General features: G+C 37.2%; 1 long non-coding RNA gene and 1 pseudogene across 2 annotated transcripts; both read right to left on the bottom strand.

The window, feature by feature from the left end:
* Positions 1-9,143: 9,143 nt before the first annotated feature.
* On the bottom strand, positions 9,144-10,944 carry LOC149103964 (replication factor C subunit 1-like; annotated as a pseudogene). The gene is made up of 2 exons (XR_016201930.1): positions 10,802-10,944; positions 9,144-9,788 (listed from the first exon to the last, which is right to left on the bottom strand). The product of XR_016201930.1 is annotated as a replication factor C subunit 1-like (transcript).
* An 871-nt stretch (positions 10,945-11,815) lies between these two features.
* Positions 11,816-17,510, bottom strand: LOC110057642 (uncharacterized). Its single transcript, XR_016201931.1, has 7 exons — positions 17,408-17,510; positions 17,217-17,328; positions 15,219-15,309; positions 14,066-14,142; positions 13,054-13,144; positions 12,671-12,782; positions 11,816-12,045 (listed from the first exon to the last, which is right to left on the bottom strand). It is a non-coding gene; the product is annotated as an uncharacterized LOC110057642 (long non-coding RNA).
* Positions 17,511-18,196: the final 686 nt, after the last annotated feature.

Genomic DNA, 18,196 nt, shown 5'->3' with positions numbered 1-18,196 from the left:
TTACCCTTGTTGATCGCTTGGTGATAAATATTACCTTTATTGGTCGGTTGGTGAGAAAGGTTAGATTTATTGATCGGTTTGTGATAAAGACTACTCTTATTGATTGGTTGGTGATAAAGACTACTCTTATTGATCGGTTGGAGATAAACATTACCCTTATTGATTGGTTGGTGATAAAGATTGGCCCTGTTGATCAATTGGTGATAACAATTACCCTTATTGATCAATTGGTGATAAAGGCTACCCTTATTAATTGGTTAGTGAGAAAGACTACCCTTATTGATTAGTTTGTGATAAAGATTACCCTTCTTGAACGGTTGGTGATAAAGACTACTCTTATCGATCGATTGGTGATAAGGATTACCCTCATTGATCAGTTGGTGATAAAGATTACCCTTATTGATCATTTAGTACTAAAGATTACCCTTATTGGACGGTTGATGGTAAAGATTGCCCATATTGATCGGTTGATGGCAAAGAGTACCCTTATTACCGTTATTGATTAGTTGGTGGTAAAGATTACCTTTATTGATCGGTTGGTGGTAAAGATTTCCCTTATTGATCGCTTAGTGATAAAGACTACCCTTATTGATTGGCTGGTGGTAAAGCTTACCCTTATTGATCAGTTGGTGGTAAAGAGTACCCTTAATGATCGGTTGGTAATAAAGATTACCCTTAGTAATCAGTTGGTAATAAAAATTACGCTTACTCATCAGCTAGTACATGTAGTTAAGACTTCCCTTGTTAACCGGTTCGTGGTAAACATTACCCTTATTGATCAGTTGGTGGTAAAGACTATCCTGATTGATCGGTTGGTAATAAAGATTACCCTTATTGATCGGTTGGTGATAAAGACTAACCTAATTGATTGGTTATAAGGATTACCATTCTTGATCAGTTGGTGATAACGACCACCCTTATTGATCGGTTGCTGATAAAGATTACCCTTATTGATTGGTTGGTGATAAAGACTAACCTTATTGATTTATTGGTTGCAAGGATTACCCTTCTTGATCAGTTGGTGATGAAGACCACCTTTATTGATCGGTTGCTGATAAAGATTACCCTTACTGATCGGTTGGTGATAAATATTACCCTTATTGACCGGTTGGTGGTAATTAAGATTAACCTTATAGATCGGTCGGTGATAAAGTTTACCCTTATTGATCGGTTGAAGATGAACATTACCCTTACTGATCGATTGGTGATAAAGACTACCCTTATAGATCAATTGGTGATAAAGATTACCCTTATTGATCGCTTGGTGATAAATATTACCTTTATGGGTCGGTTGGTGAGAGAGGTTAGATTTATTGATCGGTTTGTGATAAAGACTACTCTTATTGATTGGTTGGTGATAAAGACTACCCTTATTGATTGGTTGGTGATAAAGATTGGCCCTATTGATCAATTGGTGATAACGATTACCCTTATTGATCGATTGGTGATAAAGGCTACCCTTATTAATTGGTTAGTGATAAAGACTACCCTTATTGATTAGTTTGTGATAAAGATTACCCTTCATGAACGGTTGGTGATAAAGACTACTCTTATCGATCGATTGGTGATAAGGATTACCCTTATTGATCAGTTGGTGATAAAGATTACCCTTATTGATCAGTTCGTGGTAAAGATTACCCCTATTGATCGGTTGGTGGTAAGGATTACCCTTATTGATCGGTTGGTGGCAAAGAGTACACTTATTAATCGGTGTGTAATAAAGATTACCCTTCTTGATCGGTTGGTGATGAACACTAACCTTACTGATCGACTGGTTATAAGTATTACCCTTCTTGATCAGTTGGTTATAAAGACTACCCTTATTGATCGGTTGATGATAAAGATTACCCTTATTGATTGGTTGGTGATAAATATTACCCTTATTGGTCGTAAAGACTACCCTTATTGATCAATTGGTGATAAGGATTACCCTTATTGATCAGTTGGTGGTAAAGATTACCCTTATTAATCGGTTGGTAGTAAAGATTACCCTTATTGATGAGTTTGTGATAAATATTACACTTATTGATTTGTTGGTGATAAAGACACCCCTTATTGATCGGTTCGTAGTAAAGATTACCTTTATTGATCGGTTTGTGATAAAGGTTGACTTTACTGATTGGCTGGTCATAACGATTACCCTTATTGATTGGTTGGTGATAAAGATTACGCTCATTGATCAGTTGGTGGTAAAGATTACCCTTATTGATCAGTTGGTGGTAAAGATTACCCTTTTTGATCGGTTGGTTGTAAGGATTACCCTTATTGATTGGTTAATGGCAGAGTACCCTTGGCTTATGAATCGGTTGGTAATAAAGATTACCCTTAGAGATCGGTTCGTAATAAAAATTACGCTTATTCCTCAGCTAGTAGTAGTAAAGGTAGATTACCCCTATTAATCGGTTCGGGGTAAACATTACCCTTATTCATCATTTGGTGGTAAAGACTACCCTGCTTGATCGGTTGGTAATAAAGATTACCCTTATTGATCGGTTGGTGATAAAGACTAACCTTATTAATTGATTGGTGAAGGATAACCCTTATTGATCAGCTGGTAATAAAGACCACCCTTATTGATTGATTGATGATAAAGATTACCCTTATTAATCGCTTAGTGATAAAGACTACCCTTATTGATCGGTTAATGAGAAAGATTACCCTTATTGATCGGTTTGTGATAAAGACTACCCTTATTGATCGGTTGGTGATAAAGATTACCCTCATTGAACAGTTGGTGATAAAGACTACCCTTATTGATCAATTGGTAATAAGGATTACCCTTATTGATCAGTTGGTGATAAAGATTACTCTCAATGATCTGTTTGTGGTGAATAGTTGTATTACCCTTGTTGATTGGCTGGTGTTAAAGATTACTTGTATCCTTACTGATCGGGTGGTGGTAAGGAATAACCTTAATGATTGGTTGGTGGTAAAGGTTAACCTTAATGATTGGTTGGTGGGGAATATTTCCCCTTGACTTTTGTGGTCGAGATTACTATTATTGATACATGACTTGTAAATTTGCCATAAGTTTACTGATATTGCTCGAGTGGTGGTAAAAAATTATCCAAATTTATTTGTTGGCAGTAAATTATTAATATTATCATTGTGGGCACTACCCATTACCCAAGATTACCCATGTTGATTGGTTGGTTATGAGAGTTACCCTTACCAATTGGTTAACAGTTAAGGTTACTGTTATTGATTGGCTGATGGTAAAGAATACTCTTGTTAATTTGTCAGTGGTAAAGATTACCCTTATTGATATGTTACTAACAGTAAGGTTATCCACATTCGTGGAAAAGACTACCCTTCTCGATCCATTTGTTGAAAAGATTGCTCTTTGATCGAGATTACCCTCATTGATCTGTTACCATTATTGATTTGTTGCCAGTAAGGATTTCGCATTTTGATAATTTGGCAGGGATAGATTACCCATATTTATATTTAGGTATTTATCAAAAATACCATTTTATGTCTTGTTGACAGTAAATATTTCTGTGGCAGTAAATATTTTGCATATTGATTCTTAAGCAAAAATAGATTACCCATAATTATATTTTGGTGTCAAAAATTATTAACCGCGCGGCCATGGGCCGAGCGCGGTTCATGTTCTACCCTTGGTTTATTTTTTTTTATTTTTTTTTTGTCGGAGACCAGACGTAGATCTCCACTCGGCCAACTTTGAATTACGCAATCGGTAATGTTTACTCGCCAAACCTTGTTTCTTCAGGGTCAATAGAAATCTCAGATTACAAAATCACGCCGAACCTACACGTTGCAAAAAAATCTCTTCAAAACCCTGACATCGAAGCGATATATCACTTTAGCGTTAATAGCTACCTCATATCGGCAGTATTAAAATCTATTCGTTAACAATCCAGCTTCATCATATTAAAATTTCAACGAAATCGAACACAACCAGAACTAAATATTATTAGATTTTTTTTGTAACCTAGCTTCATTGCGTGAGTCGACAAAGGAAGCGACGGTCGCCCATAGCCACCGAAATAACCAGTGAACCTACGTTTCGGTCAAAAAAATCCAGGATTATTGCCTGAAAGCTGAAAATTCAAGAGGAACATCTTTTTCGAACTTTTCTCAAGTTATTTAGACGAAAAAATGACCTCGGCGGACTCCAAAAGAGAACGAAACAAAAAACAGAACGAGACAGTGAGAAGAGCCGATAATTTATTCACCGCGTGGCCTTCGTTACGTTCACGTTAAAAAAACCTTACTTCTGGATAATTTCAGCCTTACAAGTCAGCAACTGGTCCCAAATTACTTTCTGTATCCTTACAAATGTCCTGACTTCCATCTCCGAAAGATTTGGCCGCAATTTTTTAGCAAATAAACATTTCGCCGACAGCAATCACCATTACGGTGCCTTGCAACTAATTCGCTAACTTTACAAAACCCTCCCGAGGGGGGGATATGACGAAAAGAGCTGAAAAATGATGACCGGAAATAGAGTAATTTTCTCAGCTTCCAGTGTGCCAAATTTGCTGGAAATAGGTTCAAAACCGATATTTTTTTTTCGTTTTTTTTTCTTCGGGTCACTCATGCTACCAAAACAGTTAACTTTTAAAAGCGCGGTTGTAAGATCTTAAAGATCTTTTTGTTACTCCTACTGATTTGCGCTTGATAAGGATTAAATCACCCTTATTGATTTGTTGGTGATAACACTTTTTTTACTACATGTACTTTAAATTGCATTGTTCTCATTTCTGTTTTAGCCACCACACCCAGTTTCCATACCGACATGAACACAACAGATATCGGAAATGATAACTGTTTGTTGATGTACATGTTATATGTTCTTCACAAGAATTATTCTCATTTCGCTTCACTACTGACAGTAGTGAAAGAATTGTGACTACAGAAACAAACTTTTATAATAGACTCGTTTTCCTTGTTTCCTTTACCACATTTATGTTCTTAGTTATGTTTTGTCAGAGGTTGTTTTCAGAATCTTTTTAGTGTCAGCAGAGTTACATGTAAGGTTGGCTGCAAAGTACACCTTTACTGTTTATCAAGTCACTTGTTGTCAAGACAAAACTGCTTCTATTTGTTAGTTTGATATGGGGTTTCTAAGATCAAACACATTGGTACGTGTATGTGGAAGATATAGATGGTAAGCAACTTGTGTTACAAGGTTACTCTTTTACACGAAAAATCGGCCACTTACATGTAGTATTCAGTGATGGGCGAGATACGTGTAGGTTAAATGGATGGGGTAGAAACTTTTTCCTGCATAATTATTCTTTGTGGGTTGCAGACAGTTAACTCGTGTTCGACAGAGCTGAAAAACGACTGCGCATGCGTAGGGTTTTGGCGGGTGAGTCGACGAGTGGTGGCATTTTCGATCGTTTGATCAATCAAAAGTTTTGGCGCCATTCGATGTTAATTTTTTGGACTAATATCATCCGAGAAAAATGGAGAAGATGGAACTTTCAATGTCATTTCAGTCAAGCAGATGTTCCTGATATCCTGAACATATTTCTGGCTATATTGACGGTCTAAACACAGCAAATTCTAGCAGACATCGGTCGCAGCGTCATGGTGAGTAGTGAACGCTTTACGCTTGTTAAGTTTATTTTGGATACCACTTACAGGTTAAAAAAGTGTAAATTTCAACTCCCTTGTTGTCAATACATCTATTCAAATGTGTTTGCTCTTTACAAATAATTATATATAGATGTAACGGACCCGCAAGGATAAACCTGCCACGTAAGCTCGCATTTGAGCACATCGGCTTACATTTGTACTTGAGCACTCGTTGCATGCTTTTGGACCTTACGGGAACAAACTGTAAAGGAAATGATTCCCTTCTTCATGTTGAAATATTTATGTATTTACCCTGCCACTCAACATTCCTGGAGATATGACAGAAAAATTAATGGAACGCTGAGTATTCTTACTTGTGAAATTGAACAGAGAATTTGGAAAGGTAAAAAAATATCTGCTCTCATGGGCTGACCTTGACTTTGCGGATTTAAGCTTATATTTCGCTAATAACGAGTCTATAAAGGCTTCCTTTCTGGATACAGTAGTCGGAGTTCAAATTCAGTGTGGTGCACATTTCTACAGATGCCTTTCCTTATTTATCTCCCCGTCAATTTAGTAAGTAACTATAAAAATTAGTCAATGGAGCCTGAAATATGCAAGGAAATGCTCAAAACTCTGAGTGAAAAACTGTGCGCAAAATTTCCCTCAACCAAACGGTAAGAATTGCCTGTCTCAACGATGCTTTCTCGGGAATACTTGAACTGGAAGCAAGCCCAGTAGAAGGTCAATCACTGCAGCAAAAATATAAGAAAGGGAGAAAAAGGAAAGGAGAAAAAAAATGAATAAAATAAAAACGAAAAGTTTACAGATGTAAACCACACTTTCTCTTTGATTTCTGTGTATGCCCTGGCCAAAATGTCGTAAAACGCAATGCTGGTGGAAAGAAAGGCATGCTGTCCTGTTGCAACTGCTATTTGAGTAGATTGCAGCTAATTTGGCTCATATCCAGCCTGAAAATGTCCAAAATGTCCAAAAAATGCTTTTTAGACAAAAAGCTCCGGGAGTTAATGGGTTAAAAAGTAGTTTAAATAGTGGAATTTAGGAAGCTAGCAAAATATACACTAAAAATGCTAAAAAGCTGGGAAAAGTTTAGTGAGGTGTTAATGAAACTTTACATTAGTGACTGTACCAAGAGTGAACTGAAAATTGTTGACTTGCTTGAACCAAGAAAGTAATTTGAAGGAGTACTGCCATTCTCCAAAGCTGTATTGGGCTCCACTGTTCCCATGTAAGTGGCTGTCTAAGAGGAAAACATCTTGTGTGGTTGGAATGAAGACGACAGTATTGGAATTTAAAATAAAAATAGATGTTTTGCTGTGTGTTAAAGCAGTTCTCCAGTGAAAAGGTAAATTAGCTGCAGGACTTGCTTCAGGGATAATGCTAACAGGCATTTCAGGTCCTACAGTGGTGCCAACAATTACATTGTTTAACACCGTAGATGATTGTAGAGCTTGTAAACACCAAATGTTTGAGGAATGTTTTGCGTCACTGAGTCATAGATGCTCTTACCCACTAAAATCCCTTGCACAATTAGCTGGTACACCCATGTCTGGCTCAGTGGACTGTTGAGCAGAGGAATTTGAACATTTTCTGAAAAGAACCTTTTGCTAAACAAAAGTGCAATAAAAGTACAGGCATTGCTTCCTTTTTTCCCTAGAATTGTGGACTGTGAAATACTGCTTGGGAATGACCAGAAAGTGACATTGCCATGATGGTTCAGAGGGATGATAATGAGTGTTAGAACTTGAGAAGAGCTGTTAGAGGGAGACGAGGTATTTGTAGCTGAAGGTTGATTTCTGGATGAATGATTGGCCTGGGATGGAAGAGGGATAGTTGCATAAGTATCCAGGATGCTTTTAACCTTTTGAGACCATTCTGGTGAGGTGTAGAAAAGTTCAGCGTCGGATATGTTCAAGCCTGTAAGTGGTGCATTATTGCTTTCATCTTTATGGAGTTCATCATCATCATCATTTTCCCTTTCATTAGCATTTTTAGACGACAAAAGCCCATTGTTGAAGGTGTTTGCTAACTTTTGAACTTTTTTCTTCAGTGGTTCAGCACAGATTGGACAGCAATGATTTGAAGGCAAGCAAGCTTGGTGAAAGCAGTGGAAGCAGGCCAGTCTAACAATGGTAACTGTTTCTCTTGTGCAAGTTGGAAAATCACAATAAATATCTGGGTGAGGTTGTTGGCCTGGCTCTACATCATCGAGATTATAACTTAGTGGAAAACACTTGGTGTCTACTGTGGTTTCAAACGTTGGGAGATGGTACAGTGGCTTCCCTTTTGGTCTTCCATTATTTGCAACTGGACGTTCAACCTGAGTCAAATAAATGAAATGTTGAAAAATTAAATTATGTGCATGTCAGTAGTACATGTACATTTATTATGAGGAAAACGTGATGTTAGTAATTTTGTTTGTTTGTTTTTATTTTCCATTTTTTAAGTCAGAGATGTTATCAGTATTCATTAATTATGTTTGTTTATTTTAATATTCATTCTATTGTTTGGTACATTTTATATCTATGTCTGCATATCCTTATCCTACATATCTAAGAATCACGTAAAGAAGCCTAAACCACGCATTTTACTTAAACTCTCTTAACACACCTCAGGAATTTGACAATACTTTAGAAATGTGGAAAATGCTTGCTTTCAGCTTGTGTTTTTCAATTTTTCTTGCATCATCAAATTCTCGTATTGTTTTATGATGGTATAATAAATGGTTTAGACTTCTGTATTTATTAATTTTCTGACTTTTTTTTTTTTTCAGGATTGTTACCTGGTATGATTTGTGGCAGTTCTGTGAAATGCTCTTAAACAGATCAAGAAGAAATTCTGCACTTTTCCCTGCAATAAGCCACAAGTTGGATTCACTCTGCTGACCATGGTGGTACTGTGGAACAAAGGACTGGACAAAGGAACTTATTTGTACCAGTTTTACATTTGCATGTCACAAGAAACTCGGAAATACGTGCCACTCATTTTAAAGGGCGTTCTTATTGTAACCTCCCAGTAACCATACCTTTCGAGGAGGGCTCTAATCTTGTTCGTCTTTAAACAATTGGTCTGCATTTTTCCTACAACTGGAACACCATCGCACACCAGGACGGTAACCACTCGTAGTACGTCCGATGCGGTCAAACATTTCATAAAACCTCGCTGGTATGTTGGCTGAAATATCAGTTGAGTGCACAGGAAGTGGACATGCACAAAAACCATGTGCTTCGCGGTTTATTCTGGTCCAGTGTCGAGTACATGCCCAGCTGTTCGTAGTGCCACCGACATACCTTGCTATTGCAGCATTGAACCTCCGCATTTTCCCTTTGCATTCCTCGCCTTTTCTGGTTTTTCTGCGGTACCAAGAGGTCCGCTCACCGGAAGTTTCCGTGAACATTAAACTCATTAACATAATCTGCAACACGAGCCACATTTTCGCGGCACGAACTCCGACTTCGCGGCAAAATTTCGATGAGTGTTCAAGGATGGAAGTGTGGTGTTCAGGAGATATGTTTTAGAACTAATATCGACCGGTCTTAAAGGAAAGTTTCAAGCTTAACCTTTTTACTTACTCCTTAGCCCAAGCGAAAACTCTCAGCGCTCTTAAATTTTTCAAAAATGCCGCCATTTTACGTATACGTTGCTATGGTTTTATGTTGTCTTTCCCAGTTTCTCGGCGCGCGCGAATGAGCATGCGCAGTCGTTTTTCAGCTCTGTCCTCATGTTCAATGATTGAACACTTGTGTAGGAATAACTTGATGGTGGTTGCACGGTGCAAAAAAATAAAAAGCCAGTCCACGCCAAGACTTTCCCCTCTCCATTATGTCTACTTTCCATTTTGTCACATGCCGCCAATAGGCTTCAGTTTATTAGCAGTCATTTGATTGCTTCAATGCAAGTGGTTCTTGCAATTATTTTCATTCATGTCCTATTTTTTCCTTTCACTTTTCCCTAGCTTAGTTGTGGGCACTTCTGTTCAGGTACCTTCCTTTGCTTTTTTCTCTTTGTTGCCTCGATCATGGCACTATTTTCAATACATTATATTCATCTTTATCTTCCACCTGCTGTTCAGATTCTTCAAGTGCATAGCTCTCTTCCTCCATTGTCTGGCTGTCCTCTGCCCCATCCCTCCTTCCCTTCTTTACTGCTGCACGAATGGTGTAAGGTGTCTTGCGACTTTCCTTGTTGTACATGTAAGTCCGCACAAAAGCTGCTTTAACCTACAAAAAGTATTTTAGGGGAAATATTTTAAGGGAATCAGACTTCTTTGTGGGATGCAGAGTAGTTTAGTTGGATCTGTAAGAGTTTACTTTGTCTTTGTTCTTTGCTTGTTGCTGTTGTTTCGGATGTTTTTTGTTGTTATTTTATTGTGATTGTTAATGTGCATGTACCTGTTAGGGTCGTTTAAAGATTGGACCAAACATAATGCAAAAGGGACAGTAAAACTGAAAAACCCTTGAGATTTATCTTCAGTTATCTTGTTTGTTGCTGTTGCCCCTGCGGTAGTTCTTGTTCTCCCTATTATTGCTATTGTTCTAACTGTCTTGATTGTTAATGTTGCTGCTACTGTTTCTGTTTCTGCTTCTGTTGTTGTTTTCGTTTTCGTTTTTGTTGCAGTTGTAATTGCCGTCTGTTTCTTATCACTTGTTGTTTTCCTTGTCCCTGGTACTTCTGTTCCTGCTGTATAACAAAACACTTAACGACAGGTCACTCAGCAAGCTAGTTACATGGACATCTGCTCTCATTTTCCCTAGCATTTCTACATTGACTTCGTTTCAGGAAATGTACATTACATTAGTTTCCTGGAATAGCAGAACTAGCCATTTTGCGAAGGACCTGTCATTAAGTGTATAGTGTGAGTCTATAGCTCATAAATCATGATTTAATCAATTTATAGCAACACAACACACCAAAGCCTATCCCACTTCTTGTGGTGTGATGCATCTAGGAATACATGTACATGTAAGGTTATACTCCCGCTGGAGTGCTAATCCTCCTCACATGAATCTCTAGGTAATTTGTCAGGTACCCATTTGTACTCCTGGGTGAAGAGAGGTACTGTAAGGATAAGTGTTTTGCCCAAGACCACAACAAAATGACCCTGACTAAGGCCTTAACCCAAACTGTTGACCCAGAGTTCAACGGCCTGAGCATTAAAGTAACCTACTTAGCTGTCTTTTGATGAGCTCAAATTTTCCATCAACAAACTTTCCTACGACCTGCAGGTACAAACCTTTGATGGAATAGAAGCAACAGGATCTCTCTGTCCTTCAAACTGGCCAACCCCTATGATAGAATCCCAGTCCTCTTTTGTCAAGTCATACCCCTCCATCACTTTCATGACCTTGGAAACCCCAGAACTGATTTCTTCTGATTCCTGCCAAGATAAAATATTTTAATACCTGTCAACAAAATTGGTCGCCCAGAAGCTGATCAATAGCCGTGCAATTTTGTCTCAAGTAAGCACAGTTAGCTAGTTGCAGTTATAGATGCCACACTGTAATACTGAGCATGTGTAACCTTGACTATGAATAAAATTTAAACATATGAGTTGGAGAACAAAGTACTTCAGACTGAGAAAATACAGTGTAAACATTGCAACTTCACTTTAAAATGCCAAAAATGGATTTCAAGGAACAAATTCAATACAAAGAATCTCCACATACATGTATGCAGTTATTAATAAGAGAAAAGTGGTGTTCCTCCCCTCTCAGTCACCCCCACCATAGGCAGGATACATGTATTTCAACCTTCAGTTGCTTAAATGTTCTGTGCAAATGCCACACTCTTAGTCATTAAATTTGTGATGACTAAAACAGTCACTGGAAGTCACTGAAAGTTTTGTTTTCAGAAAGTCTATTATAATGGCTTAAAGTTGCTGTCCTGGGTAAGGATTGTTTTCAAATCTTTCACCTTTCTTGGACCCTCTGCTTTAACAATGACAATTGCAGAAATTAATTACATTCCTGTATTGAACATTCCATTGGCACAAAACTGCCAAAACTGCATATAATTATGAATCTTCATGTCCACTACCTGGACAATATAACATTCTTTTTAACAAACATTCATAATTATTTGCATTTTCATTATTTTGTAATTCCACACATTTTTATTGAATTTTTTTAATTTTTCTCTGCTTCTTGTCATTAACATTTTACCCATCAAAGACTGTAGTTCAGGCAGTTGAAAGCTTGTAATTTTTTAATTGTTTCAGCCAGAGATTGGTTTTAATTTTTTTTCCAAATTGGATGTACAGTTGATGAACAAATTCACAGACCTTCTTTTCAGGAGATGGCTGTTTTTACTTCAAGATGTGGGGTACGTAGATGAGTCTTCTTTTCCTCTCTTGGATGGCTGTTCTGTTGCTCACCCACTCGGATTTTTATTTTCCTTCTGTCTCTTCTCTTTTTCATGTAGTGACTCCTCGTCTTCATTTGCAAGTGTTCCCCCATTTTCTTCTGGCTTGTCAGATCTCTATGAGGAGAAAAAAAAAAACTTATACATGTATGTTCCTTTCCAGATGACTGATAAGACACCACATGCACATGTTCATGGCTATTGACTTTTGACTTTTCAAAAGGTAAACAGGTGACAACCTAATGCTAGCTTCAAAAAATTGCTTGTGGTAGCCACGTCTTATCTCGTACTTACACTGTATGGACTTCACTCATTCAGTTGTTTATCAGAATTTAAGCAAAATGTCACCATCTGTAGCTTAGTCAATTGTTGTGTTCTAAGACAAAGAATTTTGTAGTGAACTACATGTATAACTAGGTAATATTCATTGTGGTTTGAGTAAGATTTAGTATCTTATAAATTATTATATTTTTTGCTCAGAGACATTTTAGCTTAATATAATTAATATAATTATAGCGATAGAGCTCATTAATTCAAATTGAATTTTAATTTGCATGAAGGTCCGAGAAGTAATCAGTTGAAAGTAAATTTCCCTTTACAACTTAGCAATCACGTGTACACATTTCAAACTGAAATATTATTGCCCCAAAGTGGTAGTCAACTCACCACCCTGTAAATAGAGTTGCTTTTGATTTTAGAATGATCAAAGTGGGCTCTGCTTGTGGAGTAGCAGTTTACAAACCTGTTTCCTCTTTGTAGCAACAACTTTTCGTGATTCTCTTTCTGCAGGAGTTGAACCAAAGAAGTCAAGAGCAGACGTCAGTTTCTGTGGAGTTTCTTTAGGCTTTACTGGGCTGGATAGAGAAAAAAACATTCAGAACTTAAAAATAAACACTCACACAGAACTTACATGTAGTTTGAAACAAATTGACCTACAGTGTAAAGAACAAATTGACCTACAACATTCATGTACACTGTACATATTTTAAGATTCCAAAAAAAATAAACAACTTCTCATAGCACAATTTTAAACAAATTTGCTTGTACTACATAAAAATCTCAAGGAAAGCATTACTGAAAGAGAAACCTTAGTAACTGTTCAAAAGAAAACTAATCACATTGTACCTCTCCTTAACGTGCACAACCTCCTCGCTTGTTTTTGTTTCCATCGGCTTGGCAGATTTCTTTAGCTTCCGAGGTACAACTTCCTCCTCTTCTGCAGAATACCAACAGATACACTTTCAACCAAGATTAAATAAATTTAATACAAACTTGTACAAGATATGTTGATAAAATCCAAGAGAAAAGACCAACGATCTTTTTTTGGAGGGGGGAGGTGGGGGGTGGTTAAATAGCAGCCTTAGCTATTTTTAGAGAGTTGCTATCTTTAACTGGGGACTTGCTAACATTTTGGCAAAAAATTTACAAAGTATTAAAAGGCAGCAATCTGGATTATTGAACAACAAATTTAATTATATTAGAATAGAGAATGGGAGGAATCGACATAAAACTTGTAGAACAAAATTAATACCAAAATAAAGTAATGTGCTGCCACTAAAATAGTTTGGTACACAGATTTGATTGCACTGCTCTCTAATTTAACTATATTTACCAGGACAGTGCGGCTTGAGTATAAGCTGCTGCACATGTAAAGAGTAAATTAAACACAATGTACCTTATGCACCATTATTATTTTTGGTAATAGGTAAACTTTACAACCTGGGCTTAAATAGCTGACAATTAATTTGACATAATCCTTTTCAGGCCGTCTTTCCAATTTGAGCAATCACAATGAACTATACACATAGCTTATCTGAGTAAGAATTGTAACCTAGCTCCAAACAAAATGTCAACACATACAATATAATTATGTGCAGCTATGTAGCCTGTCTACAGATTAGTGTTGCTCAGTTCAATTTGAGTGCACAAAAGCTGAACAGAGATTTTGATGACTGAAGCAGATTAAGTATTTCATTTACAATCAAAGTACTGGAACCAAGAAGCAGACCTTTTTTAGCTCTATTTGAAGGCATGGATTCTTGAATGTCACAATCTAACTCTGACACAGTTGTTTTACATTGTATTTGCAACTGGTATAATGGTTTAATGCAAATTGCACATTTCATCATGCATTTACCAGAGTCCCCAACAGTGATTAGCCTCTTTATCTGGCTTGATTTTGAACCTCCTCCTTTTTTTGCTGATATGGCTTTCCTGCAACAGAAAATGACAAAAATGAACAAAAAAATACCTGGATTAAGGGGAAAGTTAGAAAATGCGCATGGAGGTGAAAGAATCTAAAAGAATCGCATCAAATGACCTGGCTAGTAATCTTCCACTGGAAATGGTTTCCCATAGATAATACATGTAAATCAATAATTCGGTTGAAGGTACATGTAAATCAGGGCAATTGGTTTAATTGAATTATGAATGGCTAAAAAAAACTTGAATTTTCTATGCCCTTCAGACAAGGAGCTTCATATTTTGCTTGTCTTGTTTACTTTTCTTTCCTTTTCTTTTCTTTTATTTAGTTGAAAGACAACTTGCCTGATCCCTTGCCCACTGGGCAAGTGAGAATGTAAAGCTACTGTACTTGTCAAGCAGGAACATCTACTTGTCTGGGATGACCAGATATGCCACTTTTCTTGAGCCACAGGCTGTGGCTACTAAATTATTAGTGGAGATGACTGGCAGCCGTAATGTTGTCTATTGACTTTTCGTCACTCAGCAAATTTATTTGCCTTTGAGTGAGTGCATGACTGTGTATAATGCCATTTTGAAATAAACTTGATTGACACATGTAGGAATACGAACTGTAGGTCTGCAGATTATGATGCAGAATGTACTCCTGTTAACCTTAACCTTTATCATGTGAGAACCAGTGAACTGACCCAACACAAGCTACAGTGTAAATGTACATGTATCAATCCTGTTATCCTAAGCTTAACAATAAAGTACAAGTACAAGAAAGATAGACATTTCCTATACAATATCCTCTCTCAAAAATGATACAAAGCAAGTAACATGTGCATCGAAAGAAAGTGATGTACAAACTTGTTGTATAGTATAGTACAACATGAAATGTGCATGTTGATCATTGACTAATTGCACTAAATGTCCCAGGAAATTAGTAAATGCATGACAAGATGTGTTGAATGTTACTTTAGGGGTAAGATATTGCAGTGTTGACTGAAGGGAGGAAACAGCTTTTGGTTCACGTTATCAAATGGTTGTTAAAGAATCATGGGTTCGACAAAATTGATGGACATTTCAGTATACTAAACTGTTACCTGAGTCAATGCATTTTCTTGCCTTCTTCTTCTGGCTTTCTTTGGGCTTTTGTTTCCTTGTAATCTCATCATCTTCACTACTTGATAAACCCTATCCCAGTAAAATAGCAAAATTGTCTTACTATGGATACATGTAGTTTAAATTGCATGTATAATTTATTTATATTTATACAGCATGTAATTTCTTTAGACTGACATTTTCATTTTTCATTTTATTTATTTATTCCATTCTAAAATTAAAAAGATAAATATAAAGTAGACAAGTAAGAGGAGAAATGGAAAAGGGCAAAAATATAGCAAGCTAATTAGATGCCCTTGTTTAATTGACAATAATAATTAGGGTAAAAAAGTTAACTTAACATAGGAGAGGAAGAGGTATGAATTAATTAATACTGAGCAAAATAATACTGGAAGAGTGCTTTTTTAAAATGTTTTCTAGTCGCTAGTTACGTATAGATAAAGGAAGGTCATTCCAATAGTAACATCCAATAACAGTGGGACAAAATTTCCTTATATTTATTCTGGAGAAACCGGGATTTAAGTGTTGTAGGGATGCACTTCGAGTAACATAGTTATGTTGCTCAGATACCAGAGATAAGGTGTAATTAGACGGTTTTTCATCAATTAAGCGGTCATAAAATACGTAGCCACAAAGGGGATATCAAGAACAAGATTGATTAAAAGTGAATTTAAATATATCAGGTTGACAAATCTTGCAATACTCTTAAGTTATTTACGTTGTTTCTCGCTGTCAAAACTATCTTGAAACTGGAGATGGAATACAGCGTTAAATTCCAAAAAGACATTTTACAAAAAATAGTTGTTGTGGCTCACCTCCTCCAGACTATATAGAATTTTGGTTATTTCCCACTGTTGTTTCGTAAAAGACAGCAAAGAAATGTACTAATTAGAATTATATCGCAGGTGCACAGCCATTGTTTTGCTTTTTAAACCATTTGTTAAGTGCAACATTTTTTAAAAAAACATGTTTCAACAGAATCTTCTGTCATCTTCAGTTTAAATTACACAGTACAGAGTTGAATATGTAGTGTATGCAAAATGCCGTTTGACTATAAGAACAAAAGCAAACATGACAACATAAAATATTACAAAGAAAGTTTTAAATTAACATGATAAAAATGATGATTTAGTGTAGGTTTTTCCCATTGAATATGCATTACAGCTTGCACACAAAAACTTGCATATTACACCCGCACAGAGCCCACAAGGGATAGGATCTTTCACACCAAACATGTTACCGATTTTGAAGGATGAGAAAACTAACTTAATATCAATGTTGTTACAATAACATTTAGCAAAGTGGCGAACCCAAAAGGTTTCTCAAAATTTTAGCATGTCTGCTACTATCCAGACCAATTGCTGTGTGGCATTCAAGTGCCCGTTGTGGTTTTCTTAAACTCCCTCTGATCCATGCCTATGTATCCCGTGGGGTCAAAAAAATATTTCAGAGAGAGCAGGGGTTGGTCTCAAATGCCCAGTTTTAAAGTAAACAATTACTTCTTGAGTAGGTAAAGGACTTCAAACCAACAACCCTTCTCAGACCAGCAGGGGGAGGTGCACACACTTTCTGAAACAATATCTTGGTAGAGATAGATAAGAGCAGGGCTGGGGAGGACAGCGGGGGCATGCGCAGGGGGCGGGGTTGTTGTTGTTGTTTTTGCTGTTGTTTGTCTGTTTGTTTTCTTTCTTTCTTCCCAAAGTCTTTTAACTGGGCATCTGACTGTATGTAAAAATTTCCTTTTCAAAGGTTCCACAGGTAACCTCCCAAAAGCGGGTGGGGGTGGAAGTGGAATACTGATAAGCTTATAAAACAGAGCAGAAATGCAAATTTCCAAGCGAGAAGAAAAAGATATTAACTTTACTCATCAAAACGTGATTACACTCTTTGAATCCCTAACTTATTAATTAACTGAACTTACTCACAGTTTAGAATCAATTCAACCGTCTCCACTGACGAAAACCGAAAAAAACTCTTACCTTGCTTTTCGCACGACCCTTCGATGCATGGAGGCTTCACACTTGAGTCTTTCCCGCGCTTATCCTCAACCTTTGGGGTTTTTCCTTTGGGACTGAGAAACTACAGAATATCCTGTTTATAAAAAAATAATAATCTTGTCAGCAATACTCTAAACGAGCTCGTCGACCGAGAAAATTAACGATAAACGAACCATTTCAAGGCGTTCCTCTGCATTCGCGTCAATATTTGCGCCATCTTTGAGACGCTCGTAAAAGCGGCCAGCGCTTTAAACCCTTTTGGGTAGGTACGAGTAAGACAAGCAACACGGCGGTCAAACGTCTGCGCATGTGAGAGCAATGGAGCAACTAAAAGGCGGCCAAAATATTTTCATGACATTGTTCTTTTCGTGGGTCATCGGCATCCTATAAATGACATTTCCCTCGTTATTTATATATTTGTTTATGTTTTAGCCTGTTCTACGAGAGCTAACAGAAATAACTTGAGAGTTAAAAATTGTTCTTCCTTCTGCTTGGTGCAGGTCTTTCTTTTCCGCGGTATGTATTTTCCGTGCTCCTTGAATTTTTTGTCCGCCTCGACGTTGCATTTCGTGCACCAGTTTTTCCCAGGTTTGTAGTTTAGAAAAGATTTTCCCACCTGGTCAAAGACATGGTACAGGCGGTTTGGGATCGGTATTTTGGCCAGCTATGCCCTCATGACGATGGACATAAACATCGTTTGTCGTTTCGATTCATCTCATTCCTATGCTTCAGACAAATCAAGAATCCGGATGGAATCCCCACACTCCTTGCCAAAATTTTTCCAGCTCGTCTGAACGAAGCCGAATCACTGCAATTGTCTTTTTCTTCTCCTATTTTTCTTTCTTTTACACATCGTTTGTCGTCCGTTTCCGGCGTCACGCATCGTGTGATTAATAAAAACAAATAAAAATATACTACGCCGTCGGCTCGTAGCATGACACGGGTTTTAAGACTTGTAAACT

The sequence above is a fragment of the Orbicella faveolata genome, unplaced genomic scaffold, assembly GCF_042242905.1.
Source record: "Orbicella faveolata isolate gen_17 unplaced genomic scaffold, um_ofav_v1 contig_35, whole genome shotgun sequence".
Classification (NCBI taxonomy): Eukaryota; Metazoa; Cnidaria; class Anthozoa; order Scleractinia; family Merulinidae; genus Orbicella; species Orbicella faveolata.
Note: the sequence above shows the minus strand (reverse complement) of the source record. Positions and strands in the feature narration are given on the sequence as shown.